The following is a 24,863-nucleotide window of genomic DNA, read 5'->3' as shown; positions in this document are numbered from 1 at the left end:
GAACACAGGAAATAGGATTCAGGAAATAGAACTGAGGAACGAGAACACTGGAAGGAGGATTCAGGAAATAGAACTCAGGAAGTACAACGCAGGATGTAGTATTCTGCAAATAGGCCTCATGAAAGAAAGCACAGGAAGTTGGATTCAGGAAATAGAACTCAGGAAGTAGAACACAGGAAGTAGGATTCAGGAATACAACATAGGAAGCAGAAAACAGGAATTCAGATTCAGAAATAGAACTCAGGAAGCAGTACACAGGGAGTAGCTTTCAGGAAATAGAATTCCGGAAGTGGAACAGAGGAATTAGCAGTCAGGAAATGGAACTCAGGATGTAGAACAAAAGACTAAGATTCAGCAAATAGAACTCAGGAAGGAGAACACAGGGAGTAGGATTCAGGCAATAGAATTCCAGAAGTCGAACACAGGAAGCAGGATTCAGGAAATAGAATTCCAGAAGTAGAACACAGGAATTACTACTCAGGAAATCGGCCTCATATAGAGAACACAGGAAGTAGGATTCAAGGAATAGAATTCCGGAAGTAGCAGACAGGAAATAGAACTCAGGAAGTAGAACACAGGAAGTAGCATTCAGAAAATAGAACTTAGGAAGTAGAACAGAGGAAGTAGGATTCAGGAAATAGAATTCCATATGTAGAAAACAGGAAGTAGGATTCAGGAAATAGGTCTCATTAAGGAGCACACAGGAAGTTGGATTCAGGAAAGAGAACTGAGAAAATAGAACACAGGAAGTAGAATTCAGGAAATAGAACTCAGGAAGTAGAACACAGGAAGTAAGATTCAGGAAATAGGTCTCATGAAGGAGAGCACAGGAAGTTGAATTCAGGAAATAGAACTCAGAAAGGAGAACACACGTAGTAGGATTCAGGAAGTAGAATTCCGGACAGGAATTAGGATTCAGAAAATAGAATTGCCTAAGTAGAACCCAAGAAGTAGTATTTAGGAAATAGGCCTCATGAAGGAGAACACAGGAAGTGGGATTCATAGAAAAGAATTCTGGAGGTAGAACAAGGGAAGTAGCATTCAGGGAACAGAATTCCGGAAGTAGAACACAGGAAGTAGTATTCAGGAAATAATCCTCATGAAGGAGAATATAAGAAGTAGGATTCAGGAAATAGAATTCCGGAAGCAGGAAACAGGAAGTAGTATTCAGAAAGTATTCATGAAGGACAACACAGGAAGTAGGATTCATGGAATAGAATTCCAGAAGTAAACACAAGAAGTAGGATTCAGGAAATAGAATTCCAGAAGTAGGACACAGGAAGTAAGATTCAGCAAATAGCACTCAGGAAGGAGAACAGAGGAAGTATGATTCAGGAAATGGAATTCCGGTATTAGAGCACACGAATTCGGATTCAGGAAAAAGAATTCCGGAAGTACAACGTGGAATTAGGATTCACGAAATAGAACTCAGGAAGGAGAACACAGGAAGTAGGATTCAGGAAACAGAATTCCAGAAGTAGAACACAGGAAGTAGTATTCAGGAATTAATCCTCATGAAGGGTAAAATAGGAAGTAGCATTCAGGGACAAGAAATCCCGAAGTAGAACACAGGAACAAGGATTCAGGAAATAGAATTCCGGAAGTACAACATAGGAAGTAAAATTCAGGAAATAGAATCCCGGAAGTAGATCTCAGGAAGTAGGATTGACAAAAGAGAATTGCGGAAGTACAACACTGGAATTCGGATTCACGAAATAGAACTCAGGAAGGAGAACACAGGAATTAACATTCAGGAAATAGAACTCAGGAAGGAGAACACAGGAAGTAGGATTCAGGAAACAGAATTCCGGAAGAAGAACACAGGAAGTAGAATTCAGGAAATAGAACTCAGGAAGTAGAACACAGGAAATAGGATTCAGGAAAAAGAATTCCTGGACTACAACACAGGAAATAAAATTTAGGAAATAGAACTCCCAAAGGAGAACACAGCAAATAAGATTCAAGAAACGAAACTCAGGAAGGAGAACACAGGAATTAGGATTGAGGAAATAGAACTCAGGAAGTAGAACACAGGAAGTAGGATTCAGGGAACACAATTCCAGAAGTAGAACACAGGAAGTAGGATTCTGTAAATAGATCTAAGCAAGTAGAACACAGGATGTAGGATACTGGAAATAGGCCTCATCAAAGAGGGCACAGGAAGTTGGATTGAGGAAATAGACCTCAGGAAGCACAACAAAGGAAGTAGGATTCAAGAAATAGAATTCTGGAATTAGCACACAGGAAGTAGGGTTTAGGAAATAGGATTCTGGAAGTAGAACACAGGAATTAGAATTCAGGAAATAGATCTTAGGAAGTAGAATACAGGAATTCAGAATAAGAAATAGAACTCAGGAAGAGAACACAGGGAGAAGGATTCAGGAAATAGAATTCCGGAAGTATAACACAGGTAGCAAGATTCAGGAAATAGAATTCCGCAAGTAGAACACAGGAAGTAGTGTATAGGAAATAGGTCTCATGAAGGAGAACACAGGAAATAGGGTTCAGGGAATAGAATTCCGAAAGTAGAACACAGGAAATAGGTTTCAGGAAATAGATCTTGTGGAGTAGAACTCAGGAAATAGAATTCAGGAAATAGAATTCCTGAAGTAGAACACAGGAATTACGATTCAGGAAATAGAATTTAGGAAGCACAACACAGGAAGTAGGAGTCAGGAAATAAAACTCCGGAAGCAGAACACAGGAAGTAGGATTCAGGAAATAGGACTAATGATAGAAAAGACAGGAAGTTGGATTCGGGAAAGAGAAATACAGAAGTACAACTTGAGAAGTAAGTTTCATTAAATAGAACTCCTTCCTGAGTTCTATTGAAGGACAACACAGGAAGAAGGATTCAGGAAATAGAACTTAGGAAGCAGAACACAGGAAGTAGGATTCACGAAATAGTCCTCATGAAGGAGAGAACAGGAAGTTGGATGCAGGAAACACAACTCAGGAAATAGAACACAGGAAGTAGGATTCCGGAAATAGAATTCTGGAAGGAGAACACAGGAAGTAGAATTTAGGAAATAGAATTCCGGAAGTACAACACAGGAAGTAGGATTCAGGAAATAGATCTGAGGAAGTAGAACACAAGAATAAAATTCAGGAAAGATAACTCAGGGAGTAGGTCACAGGAAGTAGGATTCAGGAAGTAGAGCTTAGGAAGTAGAACACAGGATTCAGATTCAGAAAGAGAACTCAGGAAGCAGAACACAGGGAGTAGGATACAGGAGATAGAATTCCAGAAGTGGAACACAGGAAACAAGATTCAGAAAATAGAATGCCGGAGGTAGAACACATGAAGTAGTATTCAGGAAATCGGTCTCATGAAGGAGAACACAGGAAGTAGGATTCAAGGAATAGAATTCAGGAAATAGAACACAGGAAATAGGATTCAGGAAATAGAACTCAGGAAGTAGAACACAGGATGTCAGATTCATGAAATAGGCCCTATGAAAGAGAGCACAGGAAGTTGGATGCAGGAAATCGAACTCAGGAAGTAGACCACACGAAAAAGCATTCAGGAAATAGGCCTCAAGAAGGAGAACACAGGAAGTAGGATTCAGCGAATACAATTACGGAAGTAGAACACAGCAAGCAATATTCAGGAAATAGGCCTCATGAAGCAGAATCCAGGAGCTAGGATTCAGGATATAGAATTCCTCAAGTAGAACAAAGGAAGTAGGATTCAGGAAACAGAATTCCAGCAGTAGAACACAGGAAATAGGATTCAGGAAATAGAACTGAGGAACGAGAACACTGGAAGTAGGATTCAGGAAATAGAACTCAGGAAGTACAACGCAGGATGTAGTATTCTGCAAATAGGCCTCATGAAAGAAAGCACAGGAAGTTGGATTCAGGAAATAGAACTCAGGAAGTAGAACACAGGAAGTAGGATTCAGGAATACAACATAGGAAGCAGAAAACAGGAATTCAGATTCAGAAATAGAACTCAGGAAGCAGTACACAGGGAGTAGCTTTCAGGAAATAGAATTCCGGAAGTGGAACACAGGAATTAGGAGTCAGGAAATGGAACTCAGGATGTAGAACAAAAGACTAAGATTCAGCAAATAGAACTCAGGAAGGAGAACACAGGGAGTAGGATTCAGGCAATAGAATTCCAGAAGTCGAACACAGGAAGCAGGATTCAGGAAATAGAATTCCAGAAGTAGAACACAGGAATTACTACTCAGGAAATCGGCCTCATATAGAGAACACAGGAAGTAGGATTCAAGGAATAGAATTCCGGAAGTAGCAGACAGGAAATAGAACTCAGGAAGTAGAACACAGGAAGTAGCATTCAGAAAATAGAACTTAGGAAGTAGAACAGAGGAAGTAGGATTCAGGAAATAGAATTCCATATGTAGAAAACAGGAAGTAGGATTCAGGAAATAGGTCTCATTAAGGAGCACACAGGAAGTTGGATTCAGGAAAGAGAACTGAGAAAATAGAACACAGGAAGTAGAATTCAGGAAATAGAACTCAGGAAGTAGAACACAGGAAGTAAGATTCAGGAAATAGGTCTCATGAAGGAGAGCACAGGAAGTTGAATTCAGGAAATAGAACTCAGAAAGGAGAACACACGTAGTAGGATTCAGGAAGTAGAATTCCGGACAGGAATTAGGATTCAGAAAACAGAATTGCCTAAGTAGAACCCAAGAAGTAGTATTTAGGAAATAGGCCTCATGAAGGAGAACACAGGAAGTGGGATTCACAGAAAAGAATTCTGGAGGTAGAACAAGGGAAGTAGCATTCAGGGAACAGAATTCCGGAAGTAGAACACAGGAAGTAGTATTCAGGAAATAATCCTCATGAAGGAGAATATAAGAAGTAGGATTCAGGAAATAGAAATCCGGAAGCAGGAAACAGGAAGTAGTATTCAGAAAGTATTCATGAAGGACAACACAGGAAGTAGGATTCATGGAATAGAATTCCAGAAGTAAACACAACAAGTAGGATTCAGGAAATAGAATTCCGGAAGGAGGACACAGGAAGTAATATTCAGGAAATAGCACTCAGGAAGGAGAACAGAGGAAGTATGATTCAGGAAATGGAATTCCGGTATTAGAGCACACGAATTTGGATTCAGGAAAAAGAATTCCGGAAGTACAACGTGGAATTAGGATTCACAAAATAGAACTCAGGAAGGAGAACACAGGAATTAACATTCAGGAAATAGAACTCAGGAAGGAGAACACAGGAAGTAGGATTCAGGAAACAGGATTCCAGAAGTAGAACACAGGAAGTAGTATTCAGGAATTAATACTCATGAAGGGTAAAATTGGAAGTAGCATTCAAGGACAAGAAATCCCGAAGTAGAACACAGGAACAAGGATTCAGGAAATAGAATTCCGGAAGTACAACATAGGAAGTAAAATTCAGGAAATAGAATACCGGAAGTAGATCTCAGGAAGTAGGATTGACAAAAGAGAATTGCGGAAGTACAACACTGGAATTCGGATTCACAAAATACAACTCAGGAAGGAGAACACAGGAATTAACATTCAGGAAATAGAACTCAGGAAGGAGAACACAGGAAGTAGGATTCAGGAAACAGAATTCCGGAAGAAGAACACAGGAAGTAGAATTCAGGAAATAGAACTCAGGAAGTAGAACACAGGAAATAGGATTCAGGAAAAAGAATTCCTGGATTACAACACAGGAAATAAAATTTAGGAAATAGAACTCCCAAAGGAGAACACAGGAAGTAAGATTCAAGAAACGAAACTCAGGAAGGAGAACACAGGAATTAGGATTGAGGAAATACAACTCAGGAAGTAGAACACAGGAAGTAGGTTTCAGGGAATACAATTCCAGAAGTAGAACACAGGAAGTAGGATTCTGTAAATAGATCTAAGCAAGTAGAACACAGGATGTAGGATACTGGAAATAGGCCTCATCAAAGAGGGCACAGGAAGTTGGATTGAGGAAATAGACCTCAGGAAGCACAACAAAGGAAGTAGGATTCAAGAAATAGAATTCTGGAATTAGCACACAGGAAGTAGGGTTTAGGAAATAGGATTCTGGAAGTAGAACACAGGAATTAGAATTCAGGAAATAGATCTTAGGAAGTAGAATACAGGAATTCAGAATAAGAAATAGAACTCAGGAAGAGAACACAGGGAGAAGGATTCAGGAAATAGAATTCCGGAAGTATAACACAGGTAGCAAGATTCAGGAAATAGAATTCCGCAAGTAGAACACAGGAAGTAGTGTATAGGAAATAGGTCTCATGAAGGAGAACACAGGAAATAGGGTTCAGGGAATAGAATTCCGAAAGTAGAACACAGGAAATAGGTTTCAGGAAATAGATCTTATGGAGTAGAACTCAGGAAATAGAATTCAGGAAATAGAATTCCTGAAGTAGAACACAGGAATTACGATTCAGGAAATAGAATTTAGGAAGCACAACACAGGAAGTAGGAGTCAGGAAATAAAACTCCGGAAGCAGAACACAGGAAGTAGGATTCAGGAAATAGGACTAATGATAGAAAAGACAGGAAGTTGGATTCGGGAAAGAGAAATACAGAAGTACAACTTGAGAAGTAAGTTTCATTAAATAGAACTCCTTCCTGAGTTCTTTTGAAGGACAACACAGGAAGAAGGATTCAGGAAATAGAACTCAGGAAGCAGAACACAGGAAGTAGGATTCACGAAATAGTCCTCATGAAGGAGAGAACAGGAAGTTGGATGCAGGAAACACAACTCAGGAAATAGAACACAGGAAGTAGGATTCCGGAAATAGAATTCTGGAAGGAGAACACAGGAAGTAGAATTTAGGAAATAGAATTCCGGAAGTACAACACAGGAAGTAGGATTCAGGAAATAGATCTGAGGAAGTAGAACACAAGAATAAAATTCAGGAAAGATAACTCAGGGAGTAGGTCACAGGAAGTAGGATTCAGGAAGTAGAACGTAGGAAGTAGAACACAGGATTCAGATTCAGAAAGAGAACTCAGGAAGCAGAACACAGGGAGTAGGATACAGGAGATAGAATTCCAGAAGTGGAACACAGGAAACAAGATTCAGAAAATAGAATGCCGGAGGTAGAACACATGAAGTAGTATTCAGGAAATCGGTCTCATGAAGGAGAACACAGGAAGTAGGATTCAAGGAATAGAATTCAGGAAATAGAACACAGGAAATAGGATTCAGGAAATAGAACTCAGGAAGTAGAACATAGGATGTCAGATTCATGAAATAGGCCCTATGAAAGAGAGCACAGGAAGTTGGATTCAGGAAATCGAACTCAGGAAGTAGACCACACGAAAAAGCATTCAGGAAATAGGCCTCAAGAAGGAGAACACAGGAAGTAGGATTCAGGGAATACAATTACGGAAGTAGAACACAGCAAGCAATATTCAGGAAATAGGCCTCACGAAGCAGAATCCAGGAGCTAGGATTCAGGATATAGAATTCCTCAAGTAGAACAAAGGAAGTAGGATTCAGGAAACAGAATTCCAGCAGTAGAACACAGGAAATAGGATTCAGGAAATAGAACTGAGGAACGAGAACACTGGAAGTAGGATTCAGGAAATAGAACTCAGGAAGTACAACGCAGGATGTAGTATTCTGCAAATAGGCCTCATGAAAGAAAGCACAGGAAGTTGGATTCAGGAAATAGAACTCAGGAAGTAGAACACAGGAAGTAGGATTCAGGAATACAACATAGGAAGCAGAAAACAGGAATTCAGATTCAGAAATAGAACTCAGGAAGCAGTACACAGGGAGTAGCTTTCAGGAAATAGAATTCCGGAAGTGGAACACAGGAATTAGGAGTCAGGAAATGGAACTCAGGATGTAGAACCAAAGACTAAGATTCAGCAAATAGAACTCAGGAAGGAGAACACAGGGAGTAGGATTCAGGCAATAGAATTCCAGAAGTCGAACACAGGAAGCAGGATTCAGGAAATAGAATTCCAGAAGTAGAACACAGGAATTACTACTCAGGAAATCGGCCTCATATAGAGAACACAGGAAGTAGGATTCAAGGAATAGAATTCCGGAAGTAGCAGACAGGAAATAGAACTCAGGAAGTAGAACACAGGAAGTAGCATTCAGAAAATAGAACTTAGGAAGTAGAACAGAGGAAGTAGGATTCAGGAAATAGAATTCCATATGTAGAAAACAGGAAGTAGGATTCAGGAAATAGGTCTCATTAAGGAGCACACAGGAAGTTGGATTCAGGAAAGAGAACTGAGAAAATAGAACACAGGAAGTAGAATTCAGGAAATAGAACTCAGGAAGTAGAACACAGGAAGTAAGATTCAGGAAATAGGTCTCATGAAGGAGAGCACAGGAAGTTGAATTCAGGAAATAGAACTCAGAAAGGAGAACACACGTAGTAGGATTCAGGAAGTAGAATTCCGGACAGGAATTAGGATTCAGAAAATAGAATTGCCTAAGTAGAACCCAAGAAGTAGTATTTAGGAAATAGGCCTCATGAAGGAGAACACAGGAAGTGGGATTCACAGAAAAGAATTCTGGAGGTAGAACAAGGGAAGTAGCATTCAGGGAACAGAATTCCGGAAGTAGAACACAGGAAGTAGTATTCAGGAAATAATCCTCATGAAGGAGAATATAAGAAGTAGGATTCAGGAAATAGAATTCCGGAAGCAGGAAACAGGAAGTAGTATTCAGAAAGCATTCATGAAGGACAACACAGGAAGTAGGATTCATGGAATAGAATTCCAGAAGTAAACACAAGAAGTAGAATTCAGGAAATAGAATTCCATAAGGAGGACACAGGAAGTAATATTCAGGAAATAGCACTCAGGAAGTAGAACAGAGGAAGTATGATTCAGGAAATGGAATTCCGGTATTAGAGCACACGAATTTGGATTCAGGAAATAGATCTTAGAAAGTAGAATACAGGAATTCAGAATAAGAAATAGAACTCAGGAAGAGAACACAGGGAGAAGGATTCAGGAAATCGAATTCCGGAAGTATAACACAGGTAGCAAGATTCAGGAAATAGAATTCCGCAAGTAGAACACAGGAAGTAGTGTATAGGAAATAGGTCTCATGAAGGAGAACACAGGAAATAGGGTTCAGGAAATAGAATTCCGGAAGTACAACATAGGAAGTAAAATTCAGGAAATAGAATCCCGGAAGTAGATCTCAGCAAGTAGGATTGACAAAAGAGAATTGCGGAAGTACAACACTGGAATTCGGATTCACAAAATACAACTCAGGAAGGAGAACACAGGAATTAACATTCAGGAAATAGAATTCCTGAAGTAGAACACAGGAATTACGATTCAGGAAACAGAATTCCGGAAGAAGAACACAGGAAGTAGAATTCAGGAAATAGAACTCAGGAAGTAGAACACAGGAAATAGGATTCAGGAAAAAGAATTCCTGGATTACAACACAGGAAATAAAATTTAGGAAATAGAACTCCCAAAGGAGAACACAGGAAGTAAGATTCAAGAAACGAAACTTCGGAAGCAGAACACAGGAAGTAGGATTCAGGAAATAGGACTAATGATAGAAAAGACAGGAAGTTGGATTCGGGAAAGAGAAATACAGAAGTACAACTTGAAGTGGAATAGCTGGAATAAATGGGATTTCCAATCCCACCTTTTTGAGAAACCTCCAGACAGACCTCCACAAAGGCTGTACCAGTTTACACTCCCACCAACAGTGCAGGAGAGTTCCTTTTTCCCCACATCCTCTCCAGCATTTGTTGTTGTTGGTTTTCTTGATCCTGGCCATTCTTTCAGGAGTGAGATGGAATCTCAGTGTGGTTTTAATTTGCATTTCTCTGATGACCAAGGATGATGAGCATGTTTTCATATATTTATTTGCCATTTGCATTTCTTCATCTGAGAATTGCGTATTCATCTCAGATGCCCATTTTTGGATTGGATCTTTGAATTTTGGAGGTCTGAGTTTTTTTAATTCTTTATATGTTTTAGACAAGAGTCCCTTGTCTGAGAGAGAGTTCACTAAAATCTTTTCCCAGTTTGTGGGTTTTCTTTTCACTATGCTGGAGATTTCTTTTGACATGCAGAAACTTTTTAATAAGATGTGGTCCCAGTTATTGATTCTGGGAAGTGTTTCCCATGCGGTTTGAGTCCTGTTCATGAATTCTCTACCTACTCCTATGTCTCCAAGGTTTCTACCCACTTTGTCTTCCAATAGATTTAGTGTTTCTGTTTTAATATTCAGATCTTTGACCCATTTAGATTTTAATTTAGTACATGGTGATAGACATGGGTCTAGCTTTAGTTTTCGGCAAATGGAGAGCCAGTTTTTCCAGCACCATTTATTAAAGAGACTGTCGTTCTTCCAGTGAACCTGCTTGGCTCCTTTATCAAAGATAAGGTGGTTGAGTGTGTTTGTAGTTGTGGTTGTATCTTCTAATCTATTCCATTGATCTTCGCCTCTGTTTTGATTCCAATACCATGTTGATTTTACTACTGTTGCTTTGTAGTATAATTTCAAGTCAGGGATTGTGATGCCTCCTGCTTTGCCTTTGCTGCTTAGAATTGCCTTTGCGATTCTAGGTCTCTTCTGGTTCCAGATGAAATTTAGGAGTGATTTCTCTAGATCTATAAGGTATGTTGATGGTATTTATTCCAGCTATTCCACTTCTAGGCATATTCCCAGAAGAACTGAAAGCATCATACCACAGTGATTTATGTGCACCTATGTTTATAGCAGCACAATTTGTAATCGCCAGATCTTGGAAACAACCCAAGTGTCCATCAACTGAGGAATGGATAAAAAAGTTGTGGTATTTCTATACAATGGAATATTATTCAGCTATAAAGAAGGATCACATTGAGATATTTATCAATAAATGGGCGCAGCTTGAGACCATACTCATAAGTGAAATAAATCAATCTCGCATGTATGAATACCGAATAGTTTCCCTAATGTAAGTAATGATTCAAATATATGAAAATATGTGGCAATCATGATTCCCCATTATGTGGCCTTGAAGCCTTATAAAATTTTCACTTATTAATTAGAAAGGCTTTATTCCGGGCTTCTTGATATGGAAATATTTGAAGCTATAGTATATGAAGTTTTATCCAAATATCTCAAGGAAAAAGACAGACACTATGGTAACTATTATTCTTTAAAAAATTATTTAGTTATTTCTTATGTTTATTTTAATTAAGGGAAAAATTTAAAAAATTAGGATATATAATAGTAACTCTTTTCGATTTCCTATTAACTTGTTTTGAAGTCCTGTAATGCTCCCACGATCTTGTTTTGACTGATTAGACTCTGTTCCATTCTGTGGGATAGTATCAGGTCCGAGGGTATAGGCAACTACTTTGAAGGCAGTAAGATTCACTAAGATGCCCATTCTGGTTTGACTATTGTCTCCTTTGGAAGTCCTGTAATGTTTACAATGTCTAAGTTTTATTGGTCTTGTTCTCTACTGTTTTGTCCAACTTTATAATATCTAATGAGATAGACAAATCTTTTTAAGGAAACAAGAGACAACGTTGATAACTATTGTTAATAACCGTATACTCTGTTCTACATCATGTGCTAAGTCTATCCTTGGTTTTCACTGACAGCTTTGTTCTGCCATATTTGACTTTATTCTCCCCCCCCAAAAAAAGTAATAAGAACTAACGAGTAATAAAATCTAAAATGTGTAAATTTTGTTGTAAAAAGAGAGGAAGGGGAAAAAAGAGCTCTAACGGATATAACAGCAAGTGTGTATAGGGATGTTGAATAGCTGACTATATTAATTTTTTTGGATCATTGAACACAGCTGTTTGTAGTCTCTCTGTTTGAATGTCTACTTTGTATTCTTTGATACTGTGATTTGAGCAACTATTTCCAAGATGATAATATGTAATCTATTAACAGGTGATTTCTTACTGTTATGCTTTTTTTTGTAGTTCTGTATTATATGTAACCTTACACTGCTTTGTTTTGTTTTGTGTTTTTCTCTTTTTCCTCTTAAATAAAAAAAAGAAAAAGAAAAAAAAAAGAAGTACAACTTGAGAAGTAAGTTTCATTAAATAGAACTCCTTCCTGAGTTCTATTGAAGGACAACACAGGAAGAAGGATTCAGGAAATAGAACTCAGGAAGCAGAACACAGGAAGTAGGATTCACGAAATAGTCCTCATGAAGGAGAGAACAGGAAGTTGGATGCAGGAAACACAACTCAGGAAATAGAACACAGGAAGTAGGATTCCAGAAATAGAATTCTGGAAGGAGAACACAGGAAGTAGAATTTAGGAAATAGAATTCTGGAAGTACAACACAGGAAGTAGGATTCAGGAAATAGATCTGAGGAAGTAGAACACAAGAATAAAATTCAGGAAAGATAACTCAGGGAGTAGGTCACAGGAAGTAGGATTCAGGAAGTAGAACTTAGGAAGTAGAACACAGGATTCAGATTCAGAAAGAGAACTCAGGAAGCAGAACACAGGGAGTAGGATACAGGAAATAGAATTCCAGAAGTGGAACACAGGAAACAAGATTCAGAAAATAGAATGCCGGAGGTAGAACACATGAAGTAGTATTCAGGAAATCGGTCTCATGAAGGAGAACACAGGAAGTAGGATTCAAGGAATAGAATTCAGGAAATAGAACACAGGAAATAGGATTCAGGAAATAGAACTCAGGAAGTAGAACACAGGATGTCAGATTCATGAAATAGGCCCTATGAAAGAGAGCACAGGAAGTTGGATTCAGGAAATCGAACTCAGGAAGTAGACCACACGAAAAAGCATTCAGGAAATAGGCCTCAAGAAGGAGAACACAGGAAGTAGGATTCAGGGAATACAATTACGGAAGTAGAACACAGGAAGCAATATTCAGGAAATAGGCCTCATGAAGCAGAATCCAGGAGCTAGGATTCAGGATATAGAATTCCTCAAGTAGAACAAAGGAAGTAGGATTCAGGAAACAGAATTCCAGCAGTAGAACACAGGAAATAGGATTCAGGAAATAGAACTGAGGAACGAGAACACTGGAAGTAGGATTCAGGAAATAGAACTCAGGAAGTACAATGCAGGATGTAGTATTCTGCAAATAGGCCTCATCAAAGAAAGCACAGGAAGTTGGATTCAGGAAATAGAACTCAGGAAGTAGAACACAGGAAGTAGGATTCAGGAATACAACATAGGAAGCAGAAAACAGGAATTCAGATTCAGAAATAGAACTCAGGAAGCAGTACACAGGGAGTAGCTTTCAGGAAATAGAATTCCGGAAGTGGAACACAGGAATTAGGAGTCAGGAAATGGAACTCAGGATGTAGAACAAAAGACTAAGATTCAGCAAATAGAACTCAGGAAGGAGAACACAGGGAGTAGGATTCAGGCAATAGAATTCCAGAAGTCGAACACAGGAAGCAGGATTCAGGAAATAGAATTCCAGAAGTAGAACACAGGAATTACTACTCAGGAAATCGGCCTCATATAGAGAACACAGGAAGTAGGATTCAAGGAATAGAATTCCGGAAGTAGCAGACAGGAAATAGAACTCAGGAAGTAGAACACAGGAAGTAGCATTCAGAAAATAGAACTTAGGAAGTAGAACAGAGGAAGTAGGATTCAGGAAATAGAATTCCATATGTAGAAAACAGGAAGTAGGTTTCAGGAAATAGGTCTCATTAAGGAGCACACAGGAAGTTGGATTCAGGAAAGAGAACTGAGAAAATAGAACACAGGAAGTAGAATTCAGGAAATAGAACTCAGGAAGTAGAACACAGGAAGTAAGATTCAGGAAATAGGTCTCATGAAGGAGAGCACAGGAAGTTGAATTCAGGAAATAGAACTCAGAAAGGAGAACACACGTAGTAGGATTCAGGAAGTAGAATTCCGGAGAGGAATTAGGATTCAGAAAATAGAATTGCCTAAGTAGAACCCAAGAAGTAGTATTTAGGAAATAGGCCTCATGAAGGAGAACACAGGAAGTGGGATTCACAGAAAAGAATTCTGGAGGTAGAACAAGGGAAGTAGCATTCAGGGAACAGAATTCCGGAAGTAGAACACAGGAAGTAGTATTCAGGAAATAATCCTCATGAAGGAGAATATAAGAAGTAGGATTCAGGAAATAGAATTCCGGAAGCAGGAAACAGGAAGTAGTATTCAGAAAGCATTCATGAAGGACAACACAGGAAGTAGGATTCATGGAATAGAATTCCAGAAGTAAACACAAGAAGTAGAATTCAGGAAGTAGAATTCCGGAAGGAGGACACAGGAAGTAATATTCAGGAAATAGCACTCAGGAAGGAGAACAGAGGAAGTATGATTCAGGAAATGGAATTCCGGGATTAGAGCACACGAATTCGGATTCAGGAAAAAGAATTCCGGAAGTACAACGTGGAATTAGGATTCACGAAATAGAACTCAGGAAGGAGAACACAGGAAGTAGGATTCAGGAAACAGAATTCCAGAAGTAGAACACAGGAAGTAGTATTCAGGAATTAATCCTCATGAAGGGTAAAATAGGAAGTAGCATTCAGGGACAAGAAATCCCGAAGTAGAACACAGGAACAAGGATTCAGGAAATAGAATTCCGGAAGTACAACATAGGAAGTAAAATTCAGGAAATAGAATCCCGGAAGTAGATCTCAGCAAGTAGGATTGACAAAAGAGAATTGCGGAAGTACAACACTGGAATTCGAATTCACAAAATAGAACTCAGGAAGGAGAACACAGGAATTAACATTCAGGAAATAGAACTCAGGAAGGAGAACACAGGAAGTAGGATTCAGGAAACAGAATTCTGGAAGAAGAACACAGGAAGTAGAATTCAGGAAATAGAACTCAGGAAGTAGAACACAGGAAATAGGATTCAGGAAAAAGAATTCCTGGACTACAACACAGGAAATAAAATTTAGGAAATAGAACTCCCAAAGGAGAACACAGCAAGTAAGATTCAAGAAACGAAACTCAGGAAGGAGAACACAGGAATTAGGATTGAGGAAATAGAACTCAGGAAGTAGAACACAGGAAGTAGGATTCAGGGAATACAATTCCAGAAGTAGAACACAGGAAGTAGGATTCTGTAAATAGATCTAAGCAAGTAGAACACAGGATGTAGGATACTGGAAATAGGCCTCATCAAAGAGGGCACAGGAAGTTGGATTGAGGAAATAGACCTCAGGAAGCACAACAAAGGAAGTAGGATTCAAGAAATAGAATTCTGGAATTAGCACACAGGAAGTAGGGTTTAGGAAATAGGATTCTGGAAGTAGAACACAGGAATTAGAATTCAGGAAATAGATCTTAGGAAGTAGAATACAGGAATTCAGAATAAGAAATAGAACTCAGGAAGAGAACACAGGGAGAAGGATTCAGGAAATAGAATTCCGGAAGTATAACACAGGTAGCAAGATTCAGGAAATAGAATTCCGCAAGTAGAACACAGGAAGTAGTGTATAGGAAATAGGTCTCATGAAGGAGAACACAGGAAATAGGGTTCAGGGAATAGAATTCCGAAAGTAGAACACAGGAAATAGGTTTCAGGAAATAGATCTTATGGAGTAGAACTCAGGAAATAGAATTCAGGAAATAGAATTCCTGAAGTAGAACACAGGAATTACGATTCAGGAAATAGAATTTAGGAAGCACAACACAGGAAGTAGGAGTCAGGAAATAAAACTCCGGAAGCAGAACACAGGAAGTAGGATTCAGGAAATAGGACTAATGATAGAAAAGACAGGAAGTTGGATTCGGGAAAGAGAAATACAGAAGTACAACTTGAAGTGGAATAGCTGGAATAAATGGGATTTCCAATCCCACCTTTTTGAGAAACCTCCAGACAGACCTCCACAAAGGCTGTACCAGTTTACACTCCCACCAACAGTGCAGGAGAGTTCCTTTTTCCCCACATCCTCTCCAGCATTTGTTGTTGTTGGTTTTCTTGATCCTGGCCATTCTTTCAGGAGTGAGATGGAATCTCAGTGTGGTTTTAATTTGCATTTCTCTGATGACCAAGGATGATGAGCATGTTTTCATATATTTATTTGCCATTTGCATTTCTTCATCTGAGAATTGCGTATTCATCTCAGATGCCCATTTTTGGATTGGATCTTTGAATTTTGGAGGTCTGAGTTTTTTTAATTCTTTATATGTTTTAGACAAGAGTCCCTTGTCTGAGAGAGAGTTCACTAAAATCTTTTCCCAGTTTGTGGGTTTTCTTTTCACTATGCTGGAGATTTCTTTTGACATGCAGAAACTTTTTAATAAGATGTGGTCCCAGTTATTGATTCTGGGAAGTGTTTCCCATGCGGTTTGAGTCCTGTTCATGAATTCTCTACCTACTCCTATGTCTCCAAGGTTTCTACCCACTTTGTCTTCCAATAGATTTAGTGTTTCTGTTTTAATATTCAGATCTTTGACCCATTTAGATTTTAATTTAGTACATGGTGATAGACATGGGTCTAGCTTTAGTTTTCGGCAAATGGAGAGCCAGTTTTTCCAGCACCATTTATTAAAGAGACTGTCGTTCTTCCAGTGAACCTGCTTGGCTCCTTTATCAAAGATAAGGTGGTTGAGTGTGTTTGTAGTTGTGGTTGTATCTTCTAATCTATTCCATTGATCTTCGCCTCTGTTTTGATTCCAATACCATGTTGATTTTACTACTGTTGCTTTGTAGTATAATTTCAAGTCAGGGATTGTGATGCCTCCTGCTTTGCCTTTGCTGCTTAGAATTGCCTTTGCGATTCTAGGTCTCTTCTGGTTCCAGATGAAATTTAGGAGTGATTTCTCTAGATCTATAAGGTATGTTGATGGTATTTATTCCAGCTATTCCACTTCTAGGCATATTCCCAGAAGAACTGAAAGCATCATACCACAGTGATTTATGTGCACCTATGTTTATAGCAGCACAATTTGTAATCGCCAGATCTTGGAAACAACCCAAGTGTCCATCAACTGAGGAATGGATAAAAAAGTTGTGGTATTTCTATACAATGGAATATTATTCAGCTATAAAGAAGGATCACATTGAGATATTTATCAATAAATGGGCGCAGCTTGAGACCATACTCATAAGTGAAATAAATCAATCTCGCATGTATGAATACCGAATAGTTTCCCTAATGTAAGTAATGATTCAAATATATGAAAATATGTGGCAATCATGATTCCCCATTATGTGGCCTTGAAGCCTTATAAAATTTTCACTTATTAATTAGAAAGGCTTTATTCCGGGCTTCTTGATATGGAAATATTTGAAGCTATAGTATATGAAGTTTTATCCAAATATCTCAAGGAAAAAGACAGACACTATGGTAACTATTATTCTTTAAAAAATTATTTAGTTATTTCTTATGTTTATTTTAATTAAGGGAAAAATTTAAAAAATTAGGATATATAATAGTAACTCTTTTCGATTTCCTATTAACTTGTTTTGAAGTCCTGTAATGCTCCCACGATCTTGTTTTGACTGATTAGACTCTGTTCCATTCTGTGGGATAGTATCAGGTCCGAGGGTATAGGCAACTACTTTGAAGGCAGTAAGATTCACTAAGATGCCCATTCTGGTTTGACTATTGTCTCCTTTGGAAGTCCTGTAATGTTTACAATGTCTAAGTTTTATTGGTCTTGTTCTCTACTGTTTTGTCCAACTTTATAATATCTAATGAGATAGACAAATCTTTTTAAGGAAACAAGAGACAACGTTGATAACTATTGTTAATAACCGTATACTCTGTTCTACATCATGTGCTAAGTCTATCCTTGGTTTTCACTGACAGCTTTGTTCTGCCATATTTGACTTTATTCTCCCCCCCCAAAAAAAGTAATAAGAACTAACGAGTAATAAAATCTAAAATGTGTAAATTTTGTTGTAAAAAGAGAGGAAGGGGAAAAAAGAGCTCTAACGGATATAACAGCAAGTGTGTATAGGGATGTTGAATAGCTGACTATATTAATTTTTTTGGATCATTGAACACAGCTGTTTGTAGTCTCTCTGTTTGAATGTCTACTTTGTATTCTTTGATACTGTGATTTGAGCAACTATTTCCAAGATGATAATATGTAATCTATTAACAGGTGATTTCTTACTGTTATGCTTTTTTTTGTAGTTCTGTATTATATGTAACCTTACACTGCTTTGTTTTGTTTTGTGTTTTTCTCTTTTTCCTCTTAAATAAAAAAAAGAAAAAGAAAAAAAAAAGAAGTACAACTTGAGAAGTAAGTTTCATTAAATAGAACTCCTTCCTGAGTTCTATTGAAGGACAACACAGGAAGAAGGATTCAGGAAATAGAACTCAGGAAGCAGAACACAGGAAGTAGGATTCACGAAATAGTCCTCATGAAGGAGAGAACAGGAAGTTGGATGCAGGAAACACAACTCAGGAAATAGAACACAGGAAGTAGGATTCCAGAAATAGAATTCTGGAAGGAGAACACAGGAAGTAGAATTTAGGAAATAGAATTCTGGAAGTACAACACAGGAAGTAGGATTCAGGAAATAGATCTGAGGAAGTAGAACACAAGAATAAAATTCAGGAAAGATAACTCAGGGAGTAGGTCACAGGAAGTAGGATTCAGGAAGTAGAACTTAGGAAGTAGAACACAGGATTCAGATTCAGAAAGAGAACTCAGGAAGCAGAACACAGGGAGTAGGATACAGGAAATAGAATTCCAGAAGTGGAACACAGGAAACAAGATTCAGAAAATAGAATGCCGGAGGTAGAACACATGAAGTAGTATTCAGGAAATCGGTCTCATGAAGGAGAACACAGGAAGTAGGATTCAAGGAATAGAATTCAGGAAATAGAACACAGGAAATAGGATTCAGGAAATAGAACTCAGGAAGTAGAACACAGGATGTCAGATTCATGAAATAGGCCCTATGAAAGAGAGCACAGGAAGTTGGATTCAGGAAATCGAACTCAGGAAGTAGACCACACGAAAAAGCATTCAGGAAATAGGCCTCAAGAAGGAGAACACAGGAAGTAGGATTCAGGGAATACAATTACGGAAGTAGAACACAGGAAGCAATATTCAGGAAATAGGCCTCATGAAGCAGAATCCAGGAGCTAGGATTCAGGATATAGAATTCCTCAAGTAGAACAAAGGAAGTAGGATTCAGGAAACAGAATTCCAGCAGTAGAACACAGGAAATAGGATTCAGGAAATAGAACTGAGGAACGAGAACACTGGAAGTAGGATTCAGGAAATAGAACTCAGGAAGTACAATGCAGGATGTAGTATTCTGCAAATAGGCCTCATCAAAGAAAGCACAGGAAGTTGGATTCAGGAAATAGAACTCAGGAAGTAGAACACAGGAAGTAGGATTCAGGAATACAACATAGGAAGCAGAAAACAGGAATTCAGATTCAGAAATAGAACTCAGGAAGCAGTACACAGGGAGTAGCTTTCAGGAAATAGAATTCCGGAAGTGGAACACAGGAATTAGGAGTCAGGAAATGGAACTCAGGATGTAGAACAAAAGACTAAGATTCAGCAAATAGAACTCAGGAAGGAGAACACAGGGAGTAGGATTCAGGCAATAGAATTCCAGAAGTCGAACACAGGAAGCAGGATTCAGGAAATAGAATTCCAGAAGTAGAACACAGGAATTACTACTCAGGAAATCGGCCTCATATAGAGAACACAGGAAGTAGGATTCAAGGAATAGAATTCCGGAAGTAGCAGACAGGAAATAGAACTCAGGAAGTAGAACACAGGAAGTAGCATTCAGAAAATAGAACTTAGGAAGTAGAACAGAGGAAGTAGGATTCAGGAAATAGAATTCCATATGTAGAAAACAGGAAGTAGGTTTCAGGAAATAGGTCTCATTAAGGAGCACACAGGAAGTTGGATTCAGGAAAGAGAACTGAGAAAATAGAACACAGGAAGTAGAATTCAGGAAATAGAACTCAGGAAGTAGAACACAGGAAGTAAGATTCAGGAAATAGGTCTCATGAAGGAGAGCACAGGAAGTTGAATTCAGGAAATAGAACTCAGAAAGGAGAACACACGTAGTAGGATTCAGGAAGTAGAATTCCGGAGAGGAATTAGGATTCAGAAAATAGAATTGCCTAAGTAGAACCCAAGAAGTAGTATTTAGGAAATAGGCCTCATGAAGGAGAACACAGGAAGTGGGATTCACAGAAAAGAATTCTGGAGGTAGAACAAGGGAAGTAGCATTCAGGGAACAGAATTCCGGAAGTAGAACACAGGAAGTAGTATTCAGGAAATAATCCTCATGAAGGAGAATATAAGAAGTAGGATTCAGGAAATAGAATTCCGGAAGCAGGAAACAGGAAGTAGTATTCAGAAAGCATTCATGAAGGACAACACAGGAAGTAGGATTCATGGAATAGAATTCCAGAAGTAAACACAAGAAGTAGAATTCAGGAAGTAGAATTCCGGAAGGAGGACACAGGAAGTAATATTCAGGAAATAGCACTCAGGAAGGAGAACAGAGGAAGTATGATTCAGGAAATGGAATTCCGGGATTAGAGCACACGAATTCGGATTCAGGAAAAAGAATTCCGGAAGTACAACGTGGAATTAGGATTCACGAAATAGAACTCAGGAAGGAGAACACAGGAAGTAGGATTCAGGAAACAGAATTCCAGAAGTAGAACACAGGAAGTAGTATTCAGGAATTAATCCTCATGAAGGGTAAAATAGGAAGTAGCATTCAGGGACAAGAAATCCCGAAGTAGAACACAGGAACAAGGATTCAGGAAATAGAATTCCGGAAGTACAACATAGGAAGTAAAATTCAGGAAATAGAATCCCGGAAGTAGATCTCAGCAAGTAGGATTGACAAAAGAGAATTGCGGAAGTACAACACTGGAATTCGAATTCACAAAATAGAACTCAGGAAGGAGAACACAGGAATTAACATTCAGGAAATAGAACTCAGGAAGGAGAACACAGGAAGTAGGATTCAGGAAACAGAATTCTGGAAGAAGAACACAGGAAGTAGAATTCAGGAAATAGAACTCAGGAAGTAGAACACAGGAAATAGGATTCAGGAAAAAGAATTCCTGGACTACAACACAGGAAATAAAATTTAGGAAATAGAACTCCCAAAGGAGAACACAGCAAGTAAGATTCAAGAAACGAAACTCAGGAAGGAGAACACAGGAATTAGGATTGAGGAAATAGAACTCAGGAAGTAGAACACAGGAAGTAGGATTCAGGGAATACAATTCCAGAAGTAGAACACAGGAAGTAGGATTCTGTAAATAGATCTAAGCAAGTAGAACACAGGATGTAGGATACTGGAAATAGGCCTCATCAAAGAGGGCACAGGAAGTTGGATTGAGGAAATAGACCTCAGGAAGCACAACAAAGGAAGTAGGATTCAAGAAATAGAATTCTGGAATTAGCACACAGGAAGTAGGGTTTAGGAAATAGGATTCTGGAAGTAGAACACAGGAATTAGAATTCAGGAAATAGATCTTAGGAAGTAGAATACAGGAATTCAGAATAAGAAATAGAACTCAGGAAGAGAACACAGGGAGAAGGATTCAGGAAATAGAATTCCGGAAGTATAACACAGGTAGCAAGATTCAGGAAATAGAATTCCGCAAGTAGAACACAGGAAGTAGTGTATAGGAAATAGGTCTCATGAAGGAGAACACAGGAAATAGGGTTCAGGGAATAGAATTCCGAAAGTAGAACACAGGAAATAGGTTTCAGGAAATAGATCTTATGGAGTAGAACTCAGGAAATAGAATTCAGGAAATAGAATTCCTGAAGTAGAACACAGGAATTACGATTCAGGAAATAGAATTTAGGAAGCACAACACAGGAAGTAGGAGTCAGGAAATAAAACTCCGGAAGCAGAACACAGGAAGTAGGATTCAGGAAATAGGACTAATGATAGAAAAGACAGGAAGTTGGATTCGGGAAAGAGAAATACAGAAGTACAACTTGAAGTGGAATAGCTGGAATAAATGGGATTTCCAATCCCACCTTTTTGAGAAACCTCCAGACAGACCTCCACAAAGGCTGTACCAGTTTACACTCCCACCAACAGTGCAGGAGAGTTCCTTTTTCCCCACATCCTCTCCAGCATTTGTTGTTGTTGGTTTTCTTGATCCTGGCCATTCTTTCAGGAGTGAGATGGAATCTCAGTGTGGTTTTAATTTGCATTTCTCTGATGACCAAGGATGATGAGCATGTTTTCATATATTTATTTGCCATTTGCATTTCTTCATCTGAGAATTGCGTATTCATCTCAGATGCCCATTTTTGGATTGGATCTTTGAATTTTGGAGGTCTGAGTTTTTTTAATTCTTTATATGTTTTAGACAAGAGTCCCTTGTCTGAGAGAGAGTTCACTAAAATCTTTTCCCAGTTTGTGGGTTTTCTTTTCACTATGCTGGAGATTTCTTTTGACATGCAGAAACTTTTTAATAAGATGTGGTCCCAGTTATTGATTCTGGGAAGTGTTTCCCATGCGGTTTGAGTCCTGTTCATGAATTCTCTACCTACTCCTATGTCTCCAAGGTTTCTACCCACTTTGTCTTCCAATAGATTTAGTGTTTCTGTTTTAATATTCAGATCTTTGACCCATTTAGATTTTAATTTAGTACATGGTGATAGACATGGGTCTAGCTTTAGTTTTCGGCAAATGGAGAGCCAGTTTTTCCAGCACCATTTATTAAAGAGACTGTCGTTCTTCCAGTGAACCTGCTTGGCTCCTTTATCAAAGATAAGGTGGTTGAGTGTGTTTGTAGTTGTGGTTGTATCTTCTAATCTATTCCATTGATCTTCGCCTCTGTTTTGATTCCAATACCATGTTGATTTTACTACTGTTGCTTTGTAGTATAATTTCAAGTCAGGGATTGTGATGCCTCCTGCTTTGCCTTTGCTGCTTAGAATTGCCTTTGCGATTCTAGGTCTCTTCTGGTTCCAGATGAAATTTAGGAGTGATTTCTCTAGATCTATAAGGTATGTTGATGGTATTTATTCCAGCTATTCCACTTCTAGGCATATTCCCAGAAGAACTGAAAGCATCATACCACAGTGATTTATGTGCACCTATGTTTATAGCAGCACAATTTGTAATCGCCAGATCTTGGAAACAACCCAAGTGTCCATCAACTGAGGAATGGATAAAAAAGTTGTGGTATTTCTATACAATGGAATATTATTCAGCTATAAAGAAGGATCACATTGAGATATTTATCAATAAATGGGCGCAGCTTGAGACCATACTCATAAGTGAAATAAATCAATCTCGCATGTATGAATACCGAATAGTTTCCCTAATGTAAGTAATGATTCAAATATATGAAAATATGTGGCAATCATGATTCCCCATTATGTGGCCTTGAAGCCTTATAAAATTTTCACTTATTAATTAGAAAGGCTTTATTCCGGGCTTCTTGATATGGAAATATTTGAAGCTATAGTATATGAAGTTTTATCCAAATATCTCAAGGAAAAAGACAGACACTATGGTAACTATTATTCTTTAAAAAATTATTTAGTTATTTCTTATGTTTATTTTAATTAAGGGAAAAATTTAAAAAATTAGGATATATAATAGTAACTCTTTTCGATTTCCTATTAACTTGTTTTGAAGTCCTGTAATGCTCCCACGATCTTGTTTTGACTGATTAGACTCTGTTCCATTCTGTGGGATAGTATCAGGTCCGAGGGTATAGGCAACTACTTTGAAGGCAGTAAGATTCACTAAGATGCCCATTCTGGTTTGACTATTGTCTCCTTTGGAAGTCCTGTAATGTTTACAATGTCTAAGTTTTATTGGTCTTGTTCTCTACTGTTTTGTCCAACTTTATAATATCTAATGAGATAGACAAATCTTTTTAAGGAAACAAGAGACAACGTTGATAACTATTGTTAATAACCATATACTCTGTTCTACATCATGTGCTAAGTCTATCCTTGGTTTTCACTGACAGCTTTGTTCTGCCATATTTGACTTTATTCTCCCCCCCCAAAAAAAGTAATAAGAACTAACGAGTAATAAAATCTAAAATGTGTAAATTTTGTTGTAAAAAGAGAGGAAGGGGAAAAAAGAGCTCTAACGGATATAACAGCAAGTGTGTATAGGGATGTTGAATAGCTGACTATATTAATTTTTTTGGATCATTGAACACAGCTGTTTGTAGTCTCTCTGTTTGAATGTCTACTTTGTATTCTTTGATACTGTGATTTGAGCAACTATTTCCAAGATGATAATATGTAATCTATTAACAGGTGATTTCTTACTGTTATGCTTTTTTTTGTAGTTCTGTATTATATGTAACCTTACACTGCTTTGTTTTGTTTTGTGTTTTTCTCTTTTTCCTCTTAAATAAAAAAAAGAAAAAGAAAAAAAAAAGAAGTACAACTTGAGAAGTAAGTTTCATTAAATAGAACTCCTTCCTGAGTTCTATTGAAGGACAACACAGGAAGAAGGATTCAGGAAATAGAACTCAGGAAGCAGAACACAGGAAGTAGGATTCACGAAATAGTCCTCATGAAGGAGAGAACAGGAAGTTGGATGCAGGAAACACAACTCAGGAAATAGAACACAGGAAGTAGGATTCCAGAAATAGAATTCTGGAAGGAGAACACAGGAAGTAGAATTTAGGAAATAGAATTCTGGAAGTACAACACAGGAAGTAGGATTCAGGAAATAGATCTGAGGAAGTAGAACACAAGAATAAAATTCAGGAAAGATAACTCAGGGAGTAGGTCACAGGAAGTAGGATTCAGGAAGTAGAACTTAGGAAGTAGAACACAGGATTCAGATTCAGAAAGAGAACTCAGGAAGCAGAACACAGGGAGTAGGATACAGGAAATAGAATTCCAGAAGTGGAACACAGGAAACAAGATTCAGAAAATAGAATGCCGGAGGTAGAACACATGAAGTAGTATTCAGGAAATCGGTCTCATGAAGGAGAACACAGGAAGTAGGATTCAAGGAATAGAATTCAGGAAAT

The sequence above is a fragment of the Cavia porcellus genome, unplaced genomic scaffold (assembly GCF_034190915.1).
Source record: "Cavia porcellus strain 051 isolate PalLab524CR breed Dunkin Hartley unplaced genomic scaffold, mCavPor4.1 scaffold_9, whole genome shotgun sequence".
Lineage (NCBI taxonomy): Eukaryota > Metazoa > Chordata > Mammalia > Rodentia > Caviidae > Cavia > Cavia porcellus.
This window is presented reverse-complemented; position numbering follows the sequence as displayed.